Source organism: Podarcis pityusensis (genome assembly GCF_964106645.2).
Source record: "Podarcis pityusensis genome assembly, chromosome: 2".
In the NCBI taxonomy this organism is placed as follows: Eukaryota; Metazoa; Chordata; class Lepidosauria; order Squamata; family Lacertidae; genus Podarcis; species Podarcis pityusensis.
In genome coordinates, this window is record NC_138029.1 from 70,880,624 (window position 1) to 70,905,979 (window position 25,356).

Below are 25,356 nucleotides of genomic sequence, written 5' to 3' on the forward strand. Positions count from 1 at the left end.
CAGCTGCTTGTAATTTAAAGCCCTGCTTCGGCGCTGACCATTAAGTGACAGGAAAGGCCTTGCGTCACTCTTGGAGCCGGCCCAGGCGCAGGGAGAGAGTGGGGGAGAGAGAAGGAGCACGCTAGTAGGCCATGCTGGTAGTAGTAGCAGCCGCCGCCGCTGGAGGAGCCCCCACTCCCGGGCAGCCTCCCGCGCCTGGGAAGCCAACCCCCAGCAAGCAAGCAAGCAAGCGCCGCTGCTTGGCGGGAGCTGCCTGGCTCCCTCCGTGGAAGCCAAGCGCAGGAGGGAAGCCGCCTCTCTCGGCTTTTGCCAGCCTCCGAGCCGCGAGAGCAGCGAGACGAGCCGTCCCCGTCATCCGATCCCAGCCGCCGAGCCAAAGCTGAGCGGAAGCAGCCCTCGTTTGGTTCCAAGCAGGAACTGCCTTGCCCATACATGGCGCTTCCTGCCCTGCGCGCCATACATGGCCCTTCCTCGCGCGCCATAAAAGGCGCTTCCTTCCCTCGGCGGCTGCTGGCTCGAGGCCTGGCCTGGCCTGGCCCGGCCCAGCCCGGCGGCGGGAGAGCAAAGGGAACAATCCGCCCGCGGGGTGAGGCGGGGAGGGAGGCAGGGAAAGAGAGAGAGAGAGAGAAAGGCGAGGTGACTGGGTTTGCCAAGCCCTTTATGGAGCGGCCCCGGAGGCCACGAAAGGAGGAGTGCTGGCGAAAAGAGGAATGGCTCGTTTGTTGCTGCCGCTGCTCAGGCCGTTGCCTGTTAGAATAAAAACAAAATAATGCCGCCGCCGCCGCCCCGCTCAGCGCCCTGTTTTACTCAGAGGGGGTAATAGCGAGGTGAATAGAGGAGCTGTTCCTTGCATTCTGAGCAGATAGACCTCTCCTCTAGAATACGAATTTCCCAATAAGGCAGCTTTTCACCTCAGAAACCCATTTAAAGCCCCCACCCACAATATCTCAGTACAGTGGTACCTCGGGTTACATACACTTCAGGTTACAGACTCCACTAACCCAGAAATAGTGCTTCAGGTTAAGAACTTTGCTTCAGGGTGAGAACAGAAATCGTGCTCCGGCGGCGCAGCGGCAGCAGGAGCCCCAATTAGCTAAAGTGGTGCTTCAGGTTAAGAACAGTTTCAGGTTAAGAACGGACCTCCGGAACGAATTAAGTACTTAACCCGAGGTACCACTGTACATCCAAGCAGTGACTGTACATGTCAACTCCTTTTGCCTCCAGGTGAGCACCACTAAGCTGCTTGTTTTTGTTTTTCTTCAGTCTAGGTTCCTCTAACACTTTGTTTTATGCCACCCCGATCTCTGATCAGTGCACTTACCCTGGATATCCAGGGTTGGTTTCCTTGGAATGAGAGACAGTGGAGACTGTGGTGTCTTTAGGATATATGGTTTATTTACACATGTATACAACTTGAGCCAACCGTGGAGGGTGTCACAGCATTAACACCCCAAAAGGGTATTGTTTCTCCCATTCTCTCAGCTGCCCAGCCTGATTCTTGTTTCTAACTCACACACCTCAGCTCTGGTTTTGTTCTTCTAGCTACCAGACCCGGGGAGGGGAATGGACAGATTTGTCTTCTTGCACAGAGCCACTTCCTTTGTGGCCCTAAGGACCCATACTTAGGGGTCCATTAACTCATCAAGAAGTTGGCCTGGCTATTCCTACAATTGAATCCTTCGCTAGATTTTAATCCTTGCTGGATCCAGGAATTGGAAGGCACTCAGGCCTACAGTTTAACCTCCTCTCCAAAAGCCTCACAACAATATGCATGATGAGCAGAGTTCAACAGGTTAAACATTTACCCTCTGCAGGGCCCTGATGAGAAAAGATGACGTGAAATTTCTGCCTGTAAAGCAACAACTGAAGGTGTAGGAGCCTAGCCTGGAAAAAAGAAAAGGTAACAAGCAGTGCTATTTTATATTAGCACAGTTACTATGTTTACCTGTATTTAGTAAAGAAGATTGGTAAAGCCTCACTAATTCTCAGCTTTGTCTGCTCAGGTGTTGCAAGCCTTGGTCTAGAGGAGCAGCTCCCCAACATTTTTGTCCTTGGACCACTTGAAAAGTGTTAGCAATGTGTGCAAATTTCCAAGTGTGTTCAGGAGGCAACTGTCTTGTGAAGTACCCATCTTTGGTGCAAATTGCTCTCCTGTTGTGCCAAGTGCCTTTCCCTCTTAATTCCCTATTACCAAACTTCCAAGTGTGGGAGAATTTATAATATACTGGTTGTAGTGGGTTTATATACTGGTGGTTGTAGTATGCTATCATTGGGTAGTGAGTTAACACCAGCTTTCACCAACTTGGTGCTCTCCAGATGTTGTTGGACTTCTAACTCCCATCATTCCCAGCCAGCCAGTCAATGCTCAGAGATGATAGAAGCTGTAGTCGAAAACACTGGGAAGCCTGACTTATACCACATTCTATACTCATACCAGGGTCATACTCATTCTATACTCATACCAGGGTCAGGGCAGATATATATATATATATATATATATATATATATATATATATATATCTCCCCCTCATTGAACTCAATGAGAGGGAGTTTCCTTAGAGGAGCTCCCCTATTGGAGCCTAGACAGGGGCATTTCTGTGGCCTTGGGTGGGTGTAGAATTTGACACAAGTGTAATTCTTGCCCTTGTCACCTCTGTCCCGCACATAACTTCACCCTGTTTTCGCCACTCTGGTGGCATATCTTCGCAGGTGGAACAGCTCTGCCAGTGGAGTGTTCCATTGGTGTATTTTGAATGTTCCACTAGTATATCTGTCAGACCAGCAGGGTATCTCATATCCTGCCAGTGTAAGGGGGCTTCCACAACATGATTAGCCTCTCAGTCTGCAGAACTGAGTATAGTGTTACATCCCTAAATATGAGTTTCCAATAGGCTGCTGTAGGATTACTCCAAAGTAATTGGCTTGAGAAACAGTTTAAATTTATTTAGTGGTAAAAAGATGTTTTTGTTGTTGCCAGAAATGGCAATTTCCTTTTTTTCAAATTATTGCTTACAGAGCTCCTAGGAGCAGCTCTTAAAAGATCCCTGCTTTAGGAGGGCCAAGAATAATATTGTGTAAGAGGCAGGGAGGAGGAGCAGATTCCATCTGTGTTTATTTTGGCCAGATTCTGTTAAGGTTCAGTAGTGATTGAAGCTGGCCAAAGTTGAAGGTTCCATCAATGTCCCTCAAGGAGTGTTAATATATTGCACATATTGGGCCAATATAAGAAATGCAAAGAAAAACAACAAAACCGAAAACCCAAACCCTTCTGTTAAAACCAAACTGAATACTTGACTTTGCAGGTTTCATGTTAGGTGGTGCCAGGAGGAATGGTAGTTACTCCAAAGGGCTTTGTTGCTAAAATTTGTGTTTGGCACGTAAACCTGAATGACTCGTGACTGTCTTGTTAAAACTTGCTTTTAAATAATGAAGCATAAAAGTGTATGTGCAGATGTTAGAAAGTAAGAACTCTATGTTGACTTTCTCAGTATTAATCACTGGTAAAATGTTGCGTGGCAAAGCTCAAATGTTGCTTTAAAGGAGGAGGAGAGATACCTCTTTCTCTTTGTGTGTAGATAAATAGCGCACACAGAGAGAAAGTGGTAATCTTTGTGAGGTTGAGAGAAAACCCAGCTCCTCCTCCTTATGCAACAGTCATGCAAAGGCAGGTTTATTTTTCTTTTGCCAGCATGCAGGGAGGCAATAAGCTTCTATTCCAAATGGAAAAAATGCCATGCATGCTTACCACTCCCAATTCTTTCTGGATTCTGCAGATGCAGCAGAAGAGGGACCTATATAAATCTGGCGTCTTGACTGCAGACTCATAGAAACCTGTAGGACTCTCCTCTTCTATAACCTAATTTATTAACATTCAAGGTTATGATGGATACTCTGCCATTTCTCTCTTCCCTGCTTTAGCTGCTATATGAACACCTTACTATTTATTCTCACTCAGCATGATTGTCCATCAATGGTTAATGGTGGCTGGATCAAAGGTTTAATACTTTATGGAGCATATGGGGCATTATGGAACTATCTTACCCATAGACAGTGGCTTAAACTGTGCTTTGCATGAAATCTATTGGGAATCTGGAAAGGGAGTGCATGAGAACAGTGGGTCCAACAATGAGGCAAACAAATTGATGCATTCTTCAGCATCCCACAGCAGTGGGACTCCCAGATGTGAAGAGAAAGCCAAGTACCTTATTTATCATCAAAGCTGTGTTTGGTATATATTGTTCCATGCCACCACAATCTCTGAGTGGTGTGATTCCAGGGGTCTTGGCACTCACACAGGATTTGTATTTCCTTTGGAAATTAGGCACAATGGAGACTGCAGTGTCTTTATGATATATTGTTTATTTTTACATACTGTATATACAACCTGAGTCTACAGTAGAGGGTTTTCCAACATTCACATGAGGGGGGGCTTGCTTCCTACAGAAGCATAGTGTTGGATTCAAAGGCAGCCAAACAGCCATCTCTGTCTCTTCTCCCATTTTGTACCAGCCCGCTTGCCAAGAGCTCTCGCTCACTTCTCTCCTGCTTTTCAAACCTCTTGCAAAAACAATTTTTCTTCAGCCTCCATCATCCAGGATGAAACCCTCTCTGCCCACTAGCACAAACAGTTGAAGGAGGGCCCCGTTCCCTATATCACAGTCTTCTCCCCATTGATAGCTCCCCCCATGGGCTGATGACCGGCTGTCATTAGCCTTCATTCCATTTAATAGCTCCTCTCCCAGGTAATACCTTTTTCTGGTAAAAACAGGGTTAGCCTGCATTTTTACACTTCTAAATGCAACATTTATCAACCCATCTTAATTATCAAAGCACTGATTACTGTAAACCCCAAACACCCCAGAATCTAGTGGGAGTCAGGGCACCCACAAGTCCACAACAATATACATCAAGTGCATTGCATTATCAGTTGTAATACAATATTTGATTAGCGGTCTATTGAGCTCAAGAACGATATTATTTACCTCCTAAGATTTATTTTATTCATCTGGTGAGTCATCAAAGCTAACCACAACTGGCAATGAGATTTTAGTTGTTGACAGAAGCAAAAGTATTGTCAATGAGATTGGAAGTTTTCTTGATCTGAGAAATCAATCCTAAAACTTATACTTATGTGTTTAGCTTTGATACTCAGTAATATTGCTAAGGACTGTGAGACTATTTTTCTGCATGTGTGAAATCTCTCAAGAAATGCATTCCATTGGTGCAATTGAACAAATAACTAATATCAGCTTATATATGAGTACAGAAAACACAAACTGGAGAGAGAGATATGATGGATATGTTTATTTTTAACTTGGATGTATAGAGATGCCAAGAATATTGAAAGGTAAAATATGAAAGCCTAGGGCAAAGACAAATAGTGCTCTAAGATCCAAGTATTCACCCCAGATTGGAATTCTGCTGAGGGCACTTGAGGCAATAGTGTGAGAGAACTAATTAGACCTCTGACTTTAATTTCAAACAGATATACCCTCCACCTCTCAGTGTAAAAACCAGGCCATCTGAAGCTGAAATAAAATGAAACCAGAACAAATCTTTTTAGTACAAGTGCTGAAATAGCTAGCCATAGCCAAATTTCTCAAGTCTTGCAAGAGATGGACTCCTCCTGGGGTTTTATAGGAAATGAATGTAGTCAAGGTCAGTCTTACTTTTAGGCAGAACGAGGTCGCTGCCTCACACAGGAGTTGCTGAGGGGTGCAGAATGGACAGACCTGTGTGTGCTGTATGACCAGACCTCCACCCCCCAAACTAACCTGTTGCCCCCAGAAGATGCTCACTGTCTCATTGCAATGTTGAAACAAAACTCAATTGCTAGTCTGGTTGGCTAGTGTACATGGCATGGGGATATGTACCATCTTGTCCTTAGGTGGAAAAATATATTGGGCCAACCCTTTCTGCAGTGTTTAGAAAGTCCAAAGGTGAAACCTGATAAGAGCTACAATGAAACAGATAACTAGACTCCTGGAAGAGCCTGACAATAGAGTAAGGAAACATGGGGAATGGAGATTTTGTAACCAACAAAAATATTTCTAAACCTTGCCAAAGACAATTCACTTGGTAGAAAGTTAGCAGGGTTCCTAGCACTGGTTACCCAATGTTTGGCAGAAAATGTATGGTGGAGTGTTTGCTTAGTGCACTGAGATCTTAGCTATTAGGAAAAGGCTTGTTCCTTTGAGGCAAAAGTAAATAACCTGGATACACTGAGAGAGGTAGTTGGTGAGACTTTCAGGGACTTGACAGAGAAGTCCCGTTATTGCTACTGTAGACAATTAGAAGCAAGGAGAGATGGGGGTGTTGTGAATGTTAACACGGCAGACATCACACACTATATTGGTAAAAGCCAATAGCGCAGTTGATGGATGGGGGAGATCAGTAATTCTAGTACATGTTAGTGTCAATTCATTGGGAAATACAGTGGTACCTCGGGTTAAGAACATAATTCGTTCTGGAGGTCTGTTTTTAACCTGAAACTGTTCTTAACCTGAGGTACCACTTTAGCTAACGGGGCCTCCCGCTGCCACCGTGCCGCTGCTGCTCGATTTCTGTTCTCATCCTGAAGCAAAGTTCTTAACCCGAGGTACTATTTCTGGGTTAGCGGAGTCTGTAACCTGAAGCGTATGTAACCTGAAGCGTATGTAACCCGAGGTACCACTGTATAGTTATCTAGTCCTGGAAGTCAAAGCTGTTACTCACATTTAATTTCACAAGTAATATTTTAAAGTTCATTCTTGCTTGAATGAGCAATATCTATATATTTAGAGCACAAACCTGGCAAACAGAATTGGGAGACTCAAGCTGATTGTGCCTAAGAATATCTCTGAGGAAGGAATTGTATTCAAAATATAGTGGGTTCAGTTAATGGATTTCTGTACAGCTAGGGGATTATTCCTTTCTTTTTGTGCATTTGGTATATACCTCTTCATTTTTGGGGTAAGTGGGTACCTTGGAAGTAAGCATTACTAAAGGTAGAGTTGTTCAAGACAGAAAAGGCCTTGCTGAGAACAAATCAGTGTGGTTCCTGTAAACTTACAACCAACCTTACAGAACTGAAAGTAGAAATAATTATATACTTGGATTTCCAAAAAGCTGCTGACAAAGCCTTCAAACAGGCTTGGGAGCCAAATGCACCCCTCCTAGCCTCTCTGTCTGGCCCTAGGAACACTCCCTGGGCTTAGGAACTCTCTGCAGGCAACACCACTGCTTCACACCCCAAGTGTTTTTGCATGGTTGGGATGTGTCTGTGAACTTGGAAAAGGCCTCTGGCTTATCGGGATGGATAAGCCAGGGTGGAAAAAGGTAAAAATCACACTGATTACTATCCCCATTTTTGCTTTCGTCCCCACCCACCACTGGGATGTGGCCCCCAGAAGCTTGCCAAGAGGCGAATGTGGCCTTGGGCAGAAAAAGGCTCCCCAAACCTGATTTAGAATATTGTGTGTGGTTTACATTGCCTTCCCTCAAAAAGGAAATTGTAGCTTTAGGAAGGTGCAGAAAGAGGCAAACCAAGAGATTAAGCAATTGAAGCAACTCTCATATAAGGAAAGATTACAATATGTGGGTCTGGGTCTCTTTAGTTTAGAAAAGAGGCAAGTGAAGAAGGATATGACAGAGGCTTATACCATTGCAAGTGTTATTGAAAGAGTGAAGCTAGTTCTCAGGAAAAAATAAAATGAGTTATCCGGTGAAACTGATTGGTAGACAGTTCAGAACAGACAAAAGGTCAGATTCAGCAAAGCTCTTAGAAAACCTTAGGAAAATAGGTTCAAATGACTTTATGTTGGTGTATGTGCACTAACCAAATGTAGTCCATCCGGGAATCATACATGAGATAGACATTTGCTGTTGCCCAAAGAGGTATTAATTTATCTGCTCCAGGCATGCCAGGGGAATTGCTCTTCTGAAAGTGCCTACTGCCCATTATATTTGGTGCTTTATAGAAATAATTATCAAACTTGTGAGATGTCCGCCTTTTGGGGAGGGGCGAGAAGTGGAAGGAGGATCAAAGTTTCAGAGGAGATGGGACCCTGGGGTATGCCATGGATCTTTCCCTACTAACCAAGACCCAGGTAGACTGATCACCTTCTGACAGTGAACATCCTATTGGATTTGTGTGCATGATCCCATCCTTGTTGTTGTTTAGTCGTTTAGTCGTGTCCGACTCTTCGTGACCCCATGGACCAGAGCACGCCTTACTTCTCCTTGCCTCCAAATGTGATTTGGGAAGAAGCAAGTTTAGGACAATCTGCTGTGCTCTTAATCTTTCCTGGAGTGTATCTGTAAAAGAGGTAAAAGAGGTTCAGAGATATTCTGCAGTTATGCATATATCAGATTATTGCCCTGATTCTCATGTCATTGGATGCAGCTGATGGTTGCGTGCATGTAGCTATATACACATAACTACATACAAGGATCTATGGATATTCACCCATGCAACAGATAATAGTGCTGAGGAACTAGAAAGCAGTGAAAGTTTTGAAGTGAGCCGAGTTAAAAATAATACTTGAGAAACACTGCATAGATTCACCCAACAGACAGGAATTATTTTGGCAAAGACAGATTTCCAGAGAAACAAGAGGTAGAACAGGCCTGAAATTCTGGCTAAAAATTGCATACTTTTCTTTTAAAAGCCTGCAAACCATAAAATTAACTTAGCTTTTGGGAAAGCCAATCTACCAAGCACTTACACGTCCCTGAAAATTCTTTCTTGTGGCATTTCTTTGTTTACACTGCCCTCTTACGGTTTCTGGTAAAATAGCAGCTGTATCTAAATTTGTAAATATTTTATTGCGGTTCCTTACATTATTATTTTTCTCTCCTTGGTCCTTGTCTTGGAAAACCATGTGTCATTATTGTATTGTTCCTTGTGCTGGACAAGGATCTGGGGACCAGGGTTCAAATGCCCACTCGGCCATGAAGCTCACTGGGTGATCTTGGGCCAGTCACTCTCTCTCAGACTAACCTACCTCACAGGGTTGTCCTAAGGTTAAAAAGGGAGGTTGGGAGGGGGAAGTGTGCATGCCACCTTGATCTCTTTGGAGAAAAGGTGGAATTATAAATGTAATAATAAATAAATATTTTCGATCAGTCTGGTTCTTGACTGATCTACTCTCTCAAGAAGATGAGGACCACTGAAAAAATACATTTAAGAAGAACCCTGCTGGATCAGGCCAAAGGCCCATCTGGTCCAGCATCCTATTCTCCCAGCAGCCAGCTAGGTGAGCTTGTGAGCAGGTCCTGAGTGCAATGACACTCTCCCCATTTCTGCCCCCAGCAATTGGCATTCAGTCGCATTACTGCCTCCAACAGTGAAGGAAGAACATAGCTGTGGTGGGGAGTTGCCATTGATAGCTGCTTCTTCCATGAAGTTTTCTGATCATCTTTTAAAGCCATCTGATTTGGCTGCTATCACTACATCTTATGGGACCAAATTCAATGGTTTGGGTATGTGCTGTGTGAAGAAGTGCTTTCTTTTGTCTGTCCGGAATATTCCAGCATTCAACTTCAGTGGGTGGTCCTGAATTTCTAGTATTGTAAGAGAGGGCGAAAAATGTGGGAAATTGTTGGCCTGGCAAATGAAAAAAAGACAAAAATTAAATACTATCACAAACTTAGAAGTGGAAGGAAAGAATATACACAATCCAATTGAGATTAGAAACTGTTTCCAGAGGTACTTTAAACAATTATACACGCAAGGGCCACAGAAAGAAATGGACATAGACCGATTCCTGAAGACAAATGGGTTACAAAAAATCTCTCAAGAAAGCAAATTAATGCTGAACTATAAAATATCTGAACAGGAAGTGGAAGGTGCCATTCAAAATATGCAATTGGGCAAATCTCCAGGATCGGAGGGGCTGACTTCTAGATATTATAGATCCTTGAAAGAGTGGCTATTGCAACCTTTGAAGGAAGTCTGCAATGAAATTTTGGAAGGGAAAAGGGCACCAGAGTCGTGGAAAGAGGCGTACATTACACTTATACCTAAAACAGAGACTGAAAAGACTCAGCTTAAGAACTACCGCCCTATATCGTTACTTAATGTGGATTACAAAATTTTTGCAGACATTTTGGCCAAGAGATTGAAAAAAGTATTGATGGAAGAGATTTGTAAAGACCAAGCGGGCTTTCTCCCGGGAAGACACTTGTCTGACAATTTGAGGAATATAATTGACATTTTGGAAAAACTAGAAGTGAATATTAACACTAAAGCAGTTCTGATATTTGTGGATGCGGAGAAAGCTTTTGACAATATCTCTTGGAGCTTCATGAAGAAGAACCTACAGGGGATGGGGGTTGGCCAAGGTTTTGAAAATCGTATAGGTGCAATATACTCTGAACAAAAGGCTAAATTAATTGTAAATAATGTGGTGACGGAAAAATTTAAGATAGAAAAAGGGATACGACAGGGGTGCCCAATCTCCCCACTGCTTTTTATATCGGTCCTGGAGGTTCTGCTGAATATGATTAGAAGGGACCGGTTGGTTAAAGGTATACAGGTCGGAGCCAAACAGTACAAACTGAGAGCATTTGCAGATGACTTAGTATTGATGTTACAGGAGCCAGAATCTAGTACTAAAAGGGTCTTAGAATTAATTCAAGAATTTGGTCAAGTGGCAGGATTTAAACTGAACAAGCTAAAAACTAAGGTTTTAGAGAAAAATTTAACACCGATTGAAAGAGAGAGGTTTCAGAATGAGACAGGTCTGACTGTGGTTAAGAAAGTGAAATACCTGGGGATTAATATGACAGCCAAAAATGGGAACTTATTTAAAGATAATTATGAAAAATGTTGGACGGAAGTGAAAAAAGATTTAGAAATCTGGACAAATTTGAAGCTTTCACTGCTGGGCCGCATTGCTGTGATAAAAATGAATGTATTGCCTAGAATGTTGTTTTTGTTTCAGACATTGCAAATTGTGGACAAGATGGACTGTTTCAAGAAGTGGCAGAGAGATATTTCTAGATTTGTCTGGCAGGGCAAGAAGCCCAGAATAAAATTTAAGATATTAACTGATGCAAAGGAAAGAGGTGGATTTGCCCTGCCAGACTTTAAACTTTATTATGAATCAGCAGCTTTTTGCTGGTTGAAAGAATGGCTACTTCTTGAAAATACAGACATTTTGGATTTAGAAGGTTTTAACAACGTATTTGGATGGCATGCATATTTATGGTATGATAAGGTCAAAGCACATAAAGCGTTTAAAAATCATATTGTCAGGAAAGCACTGTTTAATGTCTGGATAAGATACAAGGATTTATTGGAAAATAAAACCCCAAGGTGGTTGTCACCGATGGAAGCGAAAGCTCTGAAAAGGCTCAATATGGAGGCCAAATGGCCGAAATATTGGGAAATTTTGGAACAAGAAGGAGACAAATTGAAATTGCAGAGTTTTGAGAAATTAAAAGATAAAGTGCGAGACTGGCTTCATTATTATCAGATAATGGAGGCATATAATTTGGATAAGAAAATTGGCTTCCAGGTGGAAAAATCAAAATTGGAAACAGAACTGTTAGAACCCAAAACTAAGATTTTGTCAAAAATGTATAACTTGCTGTTGAAATGGAATACTCAGGATGAAACGGTGAAATCTGCTATGATTAAATGGGCACAAGATCTTGGACATAATATTATGTTTGCTGACTGGGAACAGTTGTGGACCACAGGTATGAAATTTACGGCATGTAATGCCCTAAGAGAGAATATTATGAAAATGATATACAGGTGGTACATGACCCCAGTCAAGTTTGCAAAAATCTACCATTTGCCCGATAATAAATGTTGGAAATGTAAAGAAACTGAAGGTACATTCTTTCACCTTTGGTGGACGTGCCCAAGGATTAAGGCTTTCTGGGAAATGATATATAATGAACTGAAAAAGGTATTTAAATATACCTTTTTGAAGAAACCAGAGGCCTTTCTTCTGGGCATTGTCGGCCAATTGGTGCCAAAGAAGGACAGAACTTTTTTTATGTATGCTACAACAGCAGCAAGAATACTCATTGCAAAGTATTGGAAGACACAAGATCTACCCACTTTGGAAGAATGGCAGATGAAGGTGATGGACTATATGGAATTGGCAGAAATGACTGGCAGAATCCGAGACCAGGGGGAAGAGTCGGTGGAAGAAGATTGGAAGAAATTTAAAGACTATTTACAGAAATATTGTAAAATTAATGAATGATAGAAGGATGTTGGATAGTAATTAAGCGGTTTCTAGCTGTAATGCTTTAAGGGTTATAAATGGGTTAAAATCTAATGGTAAGGATTTGCTGAACCAATAAATTGAAGTGGAATACAAAAAAGGGAGGTACGAGGAGGTCCGGGAAACAAGCTAAAGGAAAATAAGTAACTGAAAATATGTGTGTTTTTAACTGTTTTTATTTTGTATTTTTCTCTTTTCTTTTTCATTTTTACTGTAATATTTCAAAAAACCTTAATAAATATCTTATAAAAAAAAAAGTCCCTGTCCACTTTCTCACACCATCTTATCTCCCTTTACTCAACTTTTTTTTTCAAAACTGAAAAGCCCCTTCAGCTTTGTTTGTGCAATGGGGCTTCTTCCCTCCACACGTGCCCCATGCAACCCCCAAAGTTGGCTCTTAGGGGGGTTGGGAGAACCTCCACAACGGTGCATGCAGGGAGGAGAGGGGAGATCACTCCTTTGGAACTATCCCCTTAGTGTGATGTTGAATTCCTCCTCCTATTATTATTGTGCAAATATTATGTACATGTGTGGTGTGGGTTTGTGCCCCCAAATACCCCTGCTCCCAGTTTGTTGTACGGATAAAATGGTGCATGTACATCACTTCTAGCCGCTTGGAGGAAAGGCAAGATCTAGACATATTCAATGTGGTTTTTCTTTTTGGCTGTAGGCTAATGAAATCATACTTCTTGTGAATCCATGAAGCATCTTGTGATTAAGTCCTGAGAGGTGCTGCATAGGGTCTACAAACAAGAGTTGTAGATGAGGAGTAGAGATCTTTTGCTGTTAAGCACTCAGCATCAGAGGCATAGCTGGGGAGGGACTGGGGGTGGGGTGTACTGGGTGCCACACTGCGGGGGTTGGTACTTAACGCCTGGGAGTGACACGGTGGCTTGGGCACCTGCAGGCTCTGCACTGCCCAAAATGGCAGTGTGGGGTTTGCATCTGCTTACTGCCTCCCCCTCAGCCGCCCTATAGCTGAGGGGGAGGCAGCAGGCAGACTCCTTGGAGGCTCCTCACAGCATGCCCTGCCCCAGCTCACCCCGCCCCCATGGGCTACTCGCCCTGCCCCTGGGAGTTTCTGAAGTAATGTATAGCTGATTTTATGGCAGGGGGAGAGGAAAGGATAGATAGATAGATAGGTGCTAGCACTCAGAATTTGTTCTCTTACTTGAATAATACTGATATTATTAGAAACAAAATATGATGCCTTTTCTTTTCATACTGATGGATGTACATGTAAACCTGTGGTCCCTACAGTAGGTGTCTAATGGAGCAGCTAGCAGTGTGGCTTGTACAATCTGGTCTTTGTAGAACACATCATGTGTGTCCATCTGACACGGCAGCTTAGATTGCTTGGGAATTATGCTGGAGAGTTCAGCATATCCAGGAGGAGACACAGAAACTCTCACAGAACTGGTAAATTTGGTGGTTACTTTCCATATGTACTCTGCCAAAGACAAAATGGTAGAGAAGCTAATTGAACAAAACAAACTAATCGTTTGGCAATCTATGTGATAATTGACAAGGTTCTTATGGACACGATGCTTGCTAGGGGGTGGCAAGTAGAAAGAAATGTTGAGTGTATTAGGAACTGTCTGGGAAGACTAACTTCTAAACAGTGACGGCAGTATTCTTCTTCTTGGTTTCTTTTTTCACTCCATCTGTTTTCTGCTTCCTAATGTGCTGCTGGCATGACAACTTTTCCACTGTCTATTCACTGCTTCTTTCCCATGACAAGCCATGGGAATCTCTCCTGAGTGCAGGAGTCAGTGTGGGATTGTATCTCAGTTTGATTCATCCCTTCTGGATGCCGTATATGTTGTCAGCTCTTTGGCAGTAGTCTTTCTGTGTTGAGAGAATAAGAACAAAGCAACTCTCTTCAAGGCTTCAGCGGTTACTTAATTTTGAGAGGCATGACCGCACACATGTAGCTTTTAAACTGCAGAAGCTATGGACTCTTACCATCGGGTCCTTGGGGGTGCAATGCACAGGGCTTTGTCCATTGTACCTGGCTTCACAAATTCCACAAATCAGCTGACTGGCAGAGTTTGTGAAGCTGCGTACATAAGGCCCCCATAACAGTTAAAGCTTCCGCGCCACCAAAATGTAGGTCTGCCACCGGCTGCAGCCCAGCCCAGTTTCAGCTATCAGACCAATCCTCTCCTGCCCCTTTCACCTTGCCTAGCCTTGCCAAAGCCCAGCAGTCCTTGTTCTAAGGTGCAGCAGGCCCCAAAGCTAGGCAGGCAGGCAAGCAAGCAAGCAGTTCCACCTCCTCTTCTTCCTCTTTTTTCCATCCTATCCTCCTTTCTTGTCACTTATACAGCCCTGCTGCCCCCTTCCTCTTACTTCTCCACCTCTGCTTGCCAAAATGCCCAGGGAGCAGCTACAGTGAGATCAGGCACTCCATTTCTACAAATACCATTGGGGTGCCCAGCATGCAATGGGAGAAGGGCCCAGATAAGCCACTCCACCTTTTAACTTGCCGGCTACCACTGTCTCCTACCTAGGACACACTGCACGAGGCAGGGCCAACAGGTGGGCAGAGCAAACCAAGAGGGTGGCCTGCTTACAGAGACTTCCCCATACCCTGGTCTCCCACTTTGCTTTGCAGTTCGTAGGCTATGTGGGTGGAAGTGCTTGGGCAGATTAGGGATGTCATCAGCTGTATACATCCAAGAAGCTAGAAGTGTGTTAGTGTGTTGGAGATCTTTAATCTGCCTTGATTTCCTGCTTTTCATGGTCTTGTGTTATCATTAGTATCATCTTACAATACAATATCCTGACTACTAAAGTGATTTTTTAAATGCCTGTACTTTAATTTTAAACTAACAGGACAGTATAAAGAAAAAGGACAACTCCTTAATTATTTTCAAAGTATTGTATTCACCCAAACACCAACCTATTTGAAGCCTTTTAAAAATTGCCTTTAGGGTGAGGGGGCAACACTGCTAACTTTTGCTTCCTACGGCACTGCCCCCCCATTTGCTAGCACCGCCATTAGAAGTATGTGTAACATGGCTCTGCAGCCTTAGGTTAACCTTCTCCCTCACAGTATCCGAGAAACTTTTAAAAACCCTTAATTTATAAATTATATGCTTATAAATTCCCTTTAGTACTTTCCAGAATAGTACCACAAAGTCTGGGAGGGGAAATGTACCTACACTATTTCCTGCAGCAATGCTTTGCCATTTTAGAAGAGTTTCTACTTTAACATATGTAACTTAGCATATAGGCATCTGGCTGGCCACCGTGTTAACAGGTTGCTGGATTAGACCTGATCCAGCAGGCCCATCTTATGTTCTTAGCTATAAGCTATGGTGATAGGCAGTGTCTTAGATGGCTTTAAAAGAGAACAGGTAAATTCAAGAAGGATAAGGCTATCAATGGCTGTTGGTCATAACTGCTAAACAGTACCTCCATGTTCAGGGTACCAGATACTGAGGACAAATGGAGTATGGTTATCCACCACATACCCTATCACGGATGGAAGCAAAGTACTAAGCTACAGTGACCTTTGGCCCAATCCTGCCAGGAAGACAGGACTATGATCAGAGAAGGGAGAGGGGAGTCTGAAAGGAATGGCTAGATAACACTTTGTGCACTACCACAAGTGACCACATGATGTCACCAGGTGCCAAGGTACTCCTGATGTTTGCAAGGAGCACGTCAATTCAACTCTGAATAATTCTTAAGCAGCTGGCCCAACAAAAAACTCCTCCCGAAAATCAGAACAATTTTGTTTGGCAGGAAATGAACCTTGCTAGTTAGCAACAATAGATTTCTCTTTAAAGACAGTGTTTTTCATCAGATTAATTTTGAATCCTTCATTTTGTTTATAATCTTTCTCTCCCTTTGTCATTTGAGGTGTCTGGTGTGTTGTTGTTTTACGGTGAGTAGGACGCCATGCTCAGCATTCCTCCTTTCTTATAAACCTTAATACAAGATTTCATTGTGGGTTGCTGAGATGTGTTTGTAGAGTTTTCTGACACAGGTGCCAAATTAAATTGGCTCACCCTAGCTAGTGTATGTAGCTTGTCTTGGGCAGGGATGTGCGTGTGTGTATGGTGTTGGTCTATTGGGCCTGCCCTGCCACCACTGCTATATACACACACAGACATGCCTATTGCAGATTAAACTTTGCCCCGTTCACTCATTGCTGCTTTATGCCCACCAGCTCAATGTATGCTTTGCTGCCAAGCCACCTGTTGCAATGTTATGGTGTATCACAGTACTCGGCTTATGCTTGTTAGGTTGATGACTTATGCATCACTAAAGAAGAGGAACTACATAACCAAAAGAAAACAAGGACACAGATCTCAATAAAGTTTTCATTATCTTACCGTAATTTAAATAGAAATACATCTCATTCACCATAGTGGGTAAGACAGTATTCAGTTGACCTGTGTGCTTGCCTGCTCAGTCTGCTGCCAGCTGTTGCCTGTTGACAAACAGCTTGAAGGTTCCACCTGCTTTCGCTTTTTTGGGTTCTCTGTATCTTTAAACTGGACTTGGATTGGTAGTGCTTCACAGAGAGGAATCTTTCCGTCAGAAGACTGCCCTCTGACAGAACCTTCAAATAGAGGTTTGTCCTCTGTAAAGGAGGGCACATGGGAACCCAGATGGGGGGGCGGGAATAACTGGAGATGCTTGGGCACTTTTGATTTACAATTAAGGCCAGAAGGTAAAATATATATTTTAAATAAGAGCAAAATCTCTTAAAAGATACAGAAGAAAACAATTATCCAAAAATGTATATAGTGGTACCTCTGGTTATGTACTTAATTCGTTCTGGAGGTCCGTTCTTAACCTGAAACTGTTCTTAACCTGAAGCATCACTTTAGCTAATGGGGCCTCCTGCTGCCGCTGCATGATTTCTGTTCTCATCCTGAAGCAAAGTTCTTAAAGTCCTGTATACCTGAAGGAGCGTCTCCACCCCCCATCGTTCAGCCTGGACACTGAGATCCAGCGCCGAGGGCCTTCTGGCAGTTCCCTCATTGCGAGAAGTCAGGTTACAGGGAACCAGACAGAGGGCCTTTTCAGTAGTGGCGCCCGCCCTGTGGAATGCCCTCCCTTCAGATGTGAAGGAAATAAGCAGCTATCTTCTCTTTAAAAGACATCTGAAGGCAGCCCTGTTTAGGGAAGTTTTTAAATATTTAATGCTGTATTGTTTTTAACAGTCGATTGGGAGCCACCCAGAGTGGCTGGGGAAACTCAGCCAGATGGACAGGGTATAAATAAATTATTATTATTATTATTATTATTATTATTATTATTATTATTATGTAACCCGAGGTACCACTGTATAGATACACCTGAGTTCTTTAAAAAACAACAACTTGTCACAGCAGTTTTCTGAAGGCCTAAATGTAGGGAGGACTGCATGGCCTCTTATGAATCTGAGACTTTGGTTGAAGCAAGTTGCCTTGAGCAATATAGTCCACAGAGTAGACACTCTACCTGTAAAGCTTTGGGTTGCCCACCACAGATTTTACCACTGCTTTGGACTTTGTGCAGTTTATCACTGAAGGACGTGAAGGCTCATATGTATTTTTCCCCCTCCCATAATTTTTTAATTTGATTTTTATACACTTTAACCTATTCAAACATTAAATTACAGGGTTCTCTTTGGACTCCCTCCCATAACTCCAATGGGTTCTTATATTAAAAGTTTAAGTTTTCTGCATCTTTTGCTTTATCCAACTATTGTATATCCCTAATTATCATAATCAATTTCACATTACAAATGTCATTACAACGCTACCAATTATTTTAACTGTTTACAGTGGTTTTTTAAAGTAAACTACAAATTTACTCCAGTTTCTAACAAATACGATCTTCTTGGTTTCTGATCTTGCCCGTCAGTTTCACCATTTCCACATGTTCCATCAATTTCTTCTGCCAATCTTCCTTCATTGGTAGTTCTTCTTCTTGAAGGTTCATATGTAAGCCAGGTGTAACGCATTTAGGCCTGGTGATGACTTATTAGCTGATTCTGAAAATGCTTTGGCTATTTTTATTTTTACTGTGGAGACTCACGGAATTTTGCCTGTTTTTGAGACTTAACTATCACTTCCACACTTCCATTTGCTTTCCCCTGGGAAAAACCGCTCTTTGCTGCTGAATTGGAACTCTGAGAATCACAGAGACCCAGAATGTGGCTCAGCATAAGCCCTTTTCCTCTTCTCCCTCTATTCCTAGCAGCAGTAATTCTTCCAAATACCCGCTGCTGGAAACCACAGAAGAGGAGAGCGCTGTTGCACTCTGGTTCTGATTGCAGGCTTCCCACAGGCATCTGGTTGGCCACTGTGAGAACAGGATGCTGGACTAAATGGGCCACTGGCCTGCTCCAGCAGCAGGCTATTATGTTCAGGCATTCATCTGAACATGTGAGGTTTAAAACAGGAACAGGGGAGTGTATGCAAGCCCTGCCCCCAAGGTCCTATGTTTAGGACATCCTTTCATACTTGCGCTCTTTGAACACGACAGTCTCGAGGGGGCTTTTACATTTGTTGTACAAAATGTTCTTAGAACTGCAGTAGAGAGCAGGTCAGATCCAATAGCAATACAGACAGAGCGACAGTAGTGTTGGTGAAGCTACAAGATCATAATAATTTTGGCTGTAAGTCCTGGAAGACCTGCTCCTTCTGCCCTGCAGGCCTTTTTTCCACTTGGCCAGAAAGGGCGGGGTCCTGACTGATGCAAGCTACAAAATTGAGGCTGCTGAACAGACTATTGGGCTAGGGCGGCTGTTACGTAGGGCGGGGGAGGTATCTTTTTGTATCTTTATTTTAGATCTTGTGATTTATGTGGACATTATTCAGTTTATTTTTTATGTTTAATTATTGTTTATGACTGCATTTATTATGTTGCAGTTGTGTGTATTTCATGTTGCAACCTGCCTTGAGCATGGTTTGAACTGTGGAAAGGCAGCATACAAATAAAATTATGTATGTATGTATAATTTTGCTGGCTATTTTGCCGTATTGTAGGAAATGCATTCAAGCCAGTGCTGTTTATACTTTACAGGGACTTCTGGCAGTGTTTTGGATCAGGGATGTGGAACATTTTTCCACCCTAAAGGCTCACATTTCCTTGGGATAAATCTTCCAGGGCTTACAGGTTAGTGATGGGCAAGACCAGAGGCAAAAATGGGGACACAATAGATGTGACTCTTACCTTTCTATAGTAAGCTGCATTCCAGTCATGCAAAGAGGTTTCTTTGCAGCCACTCACATGCCTACATATCTCCAGCCTCCATCCAGGCAAGAAAGACACATTAATACAGTTCAAGAATACATTCCAGCCTGGCAAAAGCAGTAAGCAGGGCGTGGAACAGGGCAAGTGGATGATATGGCCTGGGCAGAGTCCTGGGGGCCAAATAGAAAGGCTTCAGGGCACATTTGGCTCCTTGTTCTCAGGTTCTCCATTCCTGTTTTAAACAGACTTCAGAAAAGAAACTGAAATGGAGAAGGCCTGAAATGGAGAAGGCCTGTGGCATGGGTAAAATGGAAGTACAAAGAATGGATGCCAAACATGGCAGGAGGACAGTGGATAAGCAAACACAAGGGAGGGAAGGAGGGAGATTGTGCTGTCAAGGCCAGAAGCAATCTGAAATACTCACTGCTCATCTTGGATTAGTTGACCTCCACATCACACTGATGCCCTTTGCCTTGTTGTTGTTGTTTAGTTGTTTAGTCATGTCCGACTCTTCGTGACCTCATGGACCAGAGCACGCCAGGCACTCCTGTCTTCCACTGCCTCCCGCAGTTTGGTCAAACTCATGCTGGTAGCTTCGAGAACACTGTCCAACCATCTCGTCCTCTGTCGTCCCCTTCTCCTTGTGCCCTCCATCTTTCCCAACATCAGGGTCTTTTCCAGGGAGTGGCCATGAGGTAGCCAAAGTATTGGAGCCTCAGCTTCACGATCTGTCCTTCCAGTGAGCACTCAGGACTGATTTCCTTAAGAACAGATAGGTTTGATCTACTTGCAGTCCATGGGACTCTCAAGAGTCTTCTCCAGCACCATAATTGGCCATTTCAAATCCCTGTTTTAAGCCATGGGGGTATTACTACAAACAACTGCATGTAAAATCCAGCTGCCCTAATAACATAGTAAAGAGTAGCATTTGAGGTTCCAGGGGAATTGTTTCCACATAAACTTTTTTTTTGGTGGGGGGGAAATTGGTATCATTTGTTCACTTGTCACTATTTGTCCCCAGTCTTTGAGACAAATTACATATTTTTGTTAAAAGACCAGCAATTTCACAACTGAGTTATTTACCAACCCACAGACAGATACCACAGATACCACCTAGTTTCTGTGATCTGCTCATTTTCTGCTAAAATGGTGCTTCAGGTTAAGAACAGTTTCAGGTTAAGTACGGACCTCCGGAACGAATTAAGTACTTAACCCGAGGTACCACTGTATTTAAGTACAAAAATTACATTTCCGAATAACATCACTTCACTCGTGGCGTAATTGGACTTGTGGGGGAATGGATTTCTAATTACTGTTGCATTTTGAATCTTAGAAAACTTCTAGTGCTCTACAGTATGCTAATGTAGCCTGGTACAACCATCATGATATTCCTTTCCCACCTAATGGATGGCCTTGTGGCAATCTCGTTGCAAGGGAATTAGCTCTTCAGCGCTTTTTGTTTTCAGTGAAATCAGGGCAGTAGTGTGCTGCAGTATCAGAAAGATACATTTTTGGCATCCGGATAACTAAATGCAATGGGCAGTATCCAGCCAAACACTTTCACTAGTGCAAGCACAGCAGAAATCCACCCCCCCCCCACTTTTAGATCTGTTGTGGAGTTTTCCCCAACCCTCTGCAGCAGATTTAGAGGGCACAGGGTTGAGAGGGGAGGGAGGGGAAGTTCGGTTGCATAGCCAAAAGTGCTTGCACCAGTGGAATGGCTGAGTTGGCTACCTCCCAAAATATTTAAAAAACAAAAACTGAAATAGCAGGGCCTTGCCCCAGGGAGTGGCATTCACCACTTCTCTAAAAGGGTGAGATGAGCACATTAGAATGCTATAGTAAGAGAACACAGCACTCAAAGATCACAAAACGATGCAAGCATGAGGGGGAATTTGTGTCGCTTATCATTAGGCACTGTCGAGGGGCCTGAGCCCTGGGTTTTTTGCACCAGGTCCTGGATCTGTTGCCCCTCCCACTTTAAAACAAACAAACAAATAAGCAAGCGGACTTTGCTTACAGGGCAACTGAGCATGCCACAAAGTGCAGTGTTGGTAAGATGCCAACCATCTGTTACCTTTATTTGTTCGAAGGCAGTGCAGCAACTGGGGAGGGGCTTGTGATAGAGAAGCTTGTTGAGTGACCATGAAGCTTACTGTGTGATGGTGGGCTAGTCACTTCCTTGCAGCCTAACCTACCTCTTAGGGTTGTTGTAAGGGGAGAGACTCCATCAGGCAAGGCCTTCTTCCACCTGCCTTGCCCCACCTCTTAGCCCTGGGATTCTTCATAAGGAAGCTGTGCCTGGAGGAAAAACTGTGAGGGGAGAGACTTCATCAGGCAAGGCCTCTTTCCACCTGCCTTGCTCCACCCTCCAGTCTCTGCTTCTCATTTTGTATTGTATTATGTTGTGCACTGTGGTTTGCTGTTGTTTTATTGATTGGAATTTAGAAATTACTTGTAACTTTTGAGTGGATTTCTGTTTAATTTTGAAATGCTGATATTTAATATTATTCTATATTATTTTCTATATTATTATATAATATTTTATATAATAGTTATATAATAGTTATATTATATAAATATTTATATAATATTTTCTATATTATTATATGGGACGCGGGTGGTGCATGGGATGCGGGTGGCGCTGTGGGTTAAACCACAGAGCCTAGTGCTTGCCAATCAGAAGGGGTGAGCTCACCGCAATGGGGTGAGCTCCTGTTGTTCGGTCCCTGCTCTTGCCAACCTAGCAGTTCAAAAGCATGTCAAAGTGCAAGTAGATAAATAGGTACCGCTCTGGCGGGAAGATAAACGGCGTTTCCGTGCGCTGCTCTGGTTCGCCAGAAGCGGCTTAGTCATGCTGGCCACATGACCCGGAAGCTGTACGGCGGCTCCCTCGGCCAATAAAGCGAGATGAGCGCCGCAACCCCAGAGTCAGCCACGACTGGACCTAATGGTCAGGGGTCCCTTTACCTTTACTATATATTATTTTAATGAATGTTGAATGTTATTTTATTGTATATTGTATTATGCATATTGTCTTATTTATATGATGTTAGCCGCTCTGAGCCCGGCATTGGCTGGGGAGGGCGGGATACAAATAAAATTTATGATGATGATGATGATGGATAAAATATGTACAGTGGGAAGCCACAACCACTGCTCAGAACTCATTGAGGAATAGAGTCCAATCTGCAGGCAAAGTACTGGGCCTAGAAAATCCTGTTGGCACCCTATAGCTCAAAGCCTTGACAGCAAGAGCTAATGTTTGTTTGTTTTCCTTCTGAAAGTGAACCTAAACTTGCATATATACAAATGTATACATATAAATGCATACATATAAATCAGCATATTTTATGCAACCGTGTCCCAAATCCTTTTCAGTAGTTAGCAACACGCCTGCCTGTGACACTTACACAATCATATTCTGCACAGTATTAGCAGTAAAATAACAATGGGCGTACTACTTGGAGAAGAACCACAATTTTCCTGTGAATGAATAACTGTGGTTTGATGCTGAGAAAGCGTCTCTTCAATGGAAACACTTCTTTAGGAATCTTGCTTGCAAAACAAATGAGTAAAAACTGCACAGTTACTGTGGAAAAGAAAAAGAAAATGTCTTAAAATATCTTTACAAGAAGAAGCACAAACCGACATTGGTCTGATGGGGCAAACTGAGGCTGAGTAACAGCTTGAAGAGATAGTGGAGATCATCAAATGCCACAGGGCCACTATATCTTTAAAACCTCACACTGCAGACATATCCCAGTCTCATCCTGATCACCAGGAATAGGAGAGTAGATAAGAAAACAGCAGAGGCCTCTTTAAAGAATTGGGGGGTGGGGGTGCATTTGAAAGAGCCTCTCAAAACCTTTAGGGGAGTGAGACATGTTTTAAGATTGTGAAATCCTGCCTTCGGCTATAGTTCCAGTTTAAGCAGGTAAGTGGTAGGGAGCCTGGGTTACCAGAAGCCAACAGATTGTTGACTGGAGTCAGCATTTCCACTATCTCTTTTGCCCAAGGCAAAAAGATAGTGATGATGGAGAGGGGCTGCAGGATTTTGTTCTAAATGTATTTGGTTTCTTTTTTCTAACCCAAGAGCAGCGTTGTAACATTTGAAAAATGCGAATGCCAGTGGATATCAAGTTCTGATTGGCACATTAGTCCAGGAGGAACAGATCAACTTGGTTCATACTGGAATTCACAAACTGAATTCCTCAAGCAACAGCTCCCCTAGCTAGACTACTGCAATGTACTGTGTGTGGGGATGACTTTGGAGACTGTTTGGGAACTACAGCTAAGCAAAACACTGTCACTAGATTGCTAGCTGACGCCAGATTAATAAAGAAGGCCTTCCCCATGGCAGTGGCAAAAATCTTGGGGTCTCAAATTTCAGCGGTGTTCTGTGTGATGCCAAAGTTCGTTGTTCCTCCACCTATATCGCTTCATTGTAAACCATAGTTGCAGCACCCGCAAGGTTCCGCACCCAGTGCAGCTGAACTGGTCACACTCTCCTAAATCTGCCTCTGACTATGATGCCCCCCTGGTCTACGGAACTCTCTTCCCAATAAGCCTTGAGTGATACCCAAGTTATTGCCTGTTTGGCACCAGGAGAAGATCTTTTTATTTCCCCATACTTTTAACATCTGATGCGATTTTAATACCCATTCTAGTATTTCATTTTCACGCTGACTTTCCCCTGCTGTTTGTATTATGGAAGGAGTTCCATGTCTTCATGTTCTCTTAATTTTGCAGGTATACTTGAAACTATTGGAGACAAGACTGGAAACATGAAGCCATGTCTGGAGCCTGCAAGTCTGCAAGATACAGTTCAATCTAGTTCAAGCATTTAAATGTGTATGAAAGGTCTGGTGCTTATTATGAATCTTTAGTGAGTGCATTCTGTCTCTCTGTCTCTGGCTCTCTCTTCCAGCCTCTAACATCACTTTTGTTTTCTCCATGAATTGATTTAAGTGACATAGCAAGTTTAAATTCAGTTGGACTGGTTAATGAGAGGAATATATTATTTTGCACTTACCTGTATGAATGCCTGCAAATTAAACAATTTCACGTTCCTGCAAGCAGATCATCCCCGTTTGACTCACAGCCAGGCTCAGTATCTTTCCAGCTGCCTGCTATGGGAGGACCATATGCAAAGACAGGTGGACTACTTCCCAATTCAGAAGGGCTTCAGGTAGCACCTGTGTGGTCAAGGCTGAGCTAACCATTGTACGAAGCATGAGTGAGGGATATCTCTACTGTCTAACAGGTGATGGTGCTCCTGAGTATGAATAGCAATCTTTGCTCTGTTCCATCAGCTAAGCTATTCTAGAAGTCCGTACAGTATAGTAGTAACCATTTCATGACCATGCGGCAGGAGAACCAGGGCCCTCCGCTGTACACTGGGTGAAGTGAAAACCTTTTCTGCTGCAGAAAGTAGTTTCAGAGGGAGAAGGGCCCACAAAAAGAGTTTTGCCCAAGAGCATATGAAACCTGGAGCCAGCTTTGGTTTACACTGTGCCTCCACCTATGCCCAGACTGTAAGGAAATGCAAATATTACAAAACATCAGTAAGCCTCCAGTAATTTCCTTCCAAAGCAAACTGAACCTGGGCAAGTACCACACTCCTGGAACTTCTCACCACATGGAGAAGAGGGGTGAGCATAACAATATTCTATGCTCTGCATGCGGTTCTGATGACCTGTAACTTGCCCTAGATCTTTACCTTCATAGTAAGCCAAACGTGCACACAACATAGATTGCTGCTGCCTTTTCCTCCTCTCTTTCTGAAATGTCCGGTGCAAAATTGCCAGCTGACCATTTTTTCTGCCACCCTCATCCACTTTTATATGTAGCTCAGCACCACCACTTGATAATGGCCAATTAAATGGATGTGTGCAATGCCGACGAACAGTGGTCTCAACCCTCCCATGCC

General features: G+C 43.2%; 1 protein-coding gene and 1 long non-coding RNA gene across 2 annotated transcripts in view; one reads left to right on the forward strand and one right to left on the reverse strand.

Annotated features, from left to right (window-relative positions):
• LOC308466578 lies at window positions 1-25,326 on the forward strand. The gene is made up of 4 exons (XR_013980904.1): window positions 1-586; window positions 1,815-1,900; window positions 19,254-19,346; window positions 24,177-25,326. It is a non-coding gene; the product is annotated as an uncharacterized lncRNA (long non-coding RNA).
• Window positions 1-25,356, reverse strand: part of CDC25C (cell division cycle 25C) — a 391,961-nt gene that overhangs the window by 217,389 nt on the left and 149,216 nt on the right. The window lies entirely within an intron of this gene.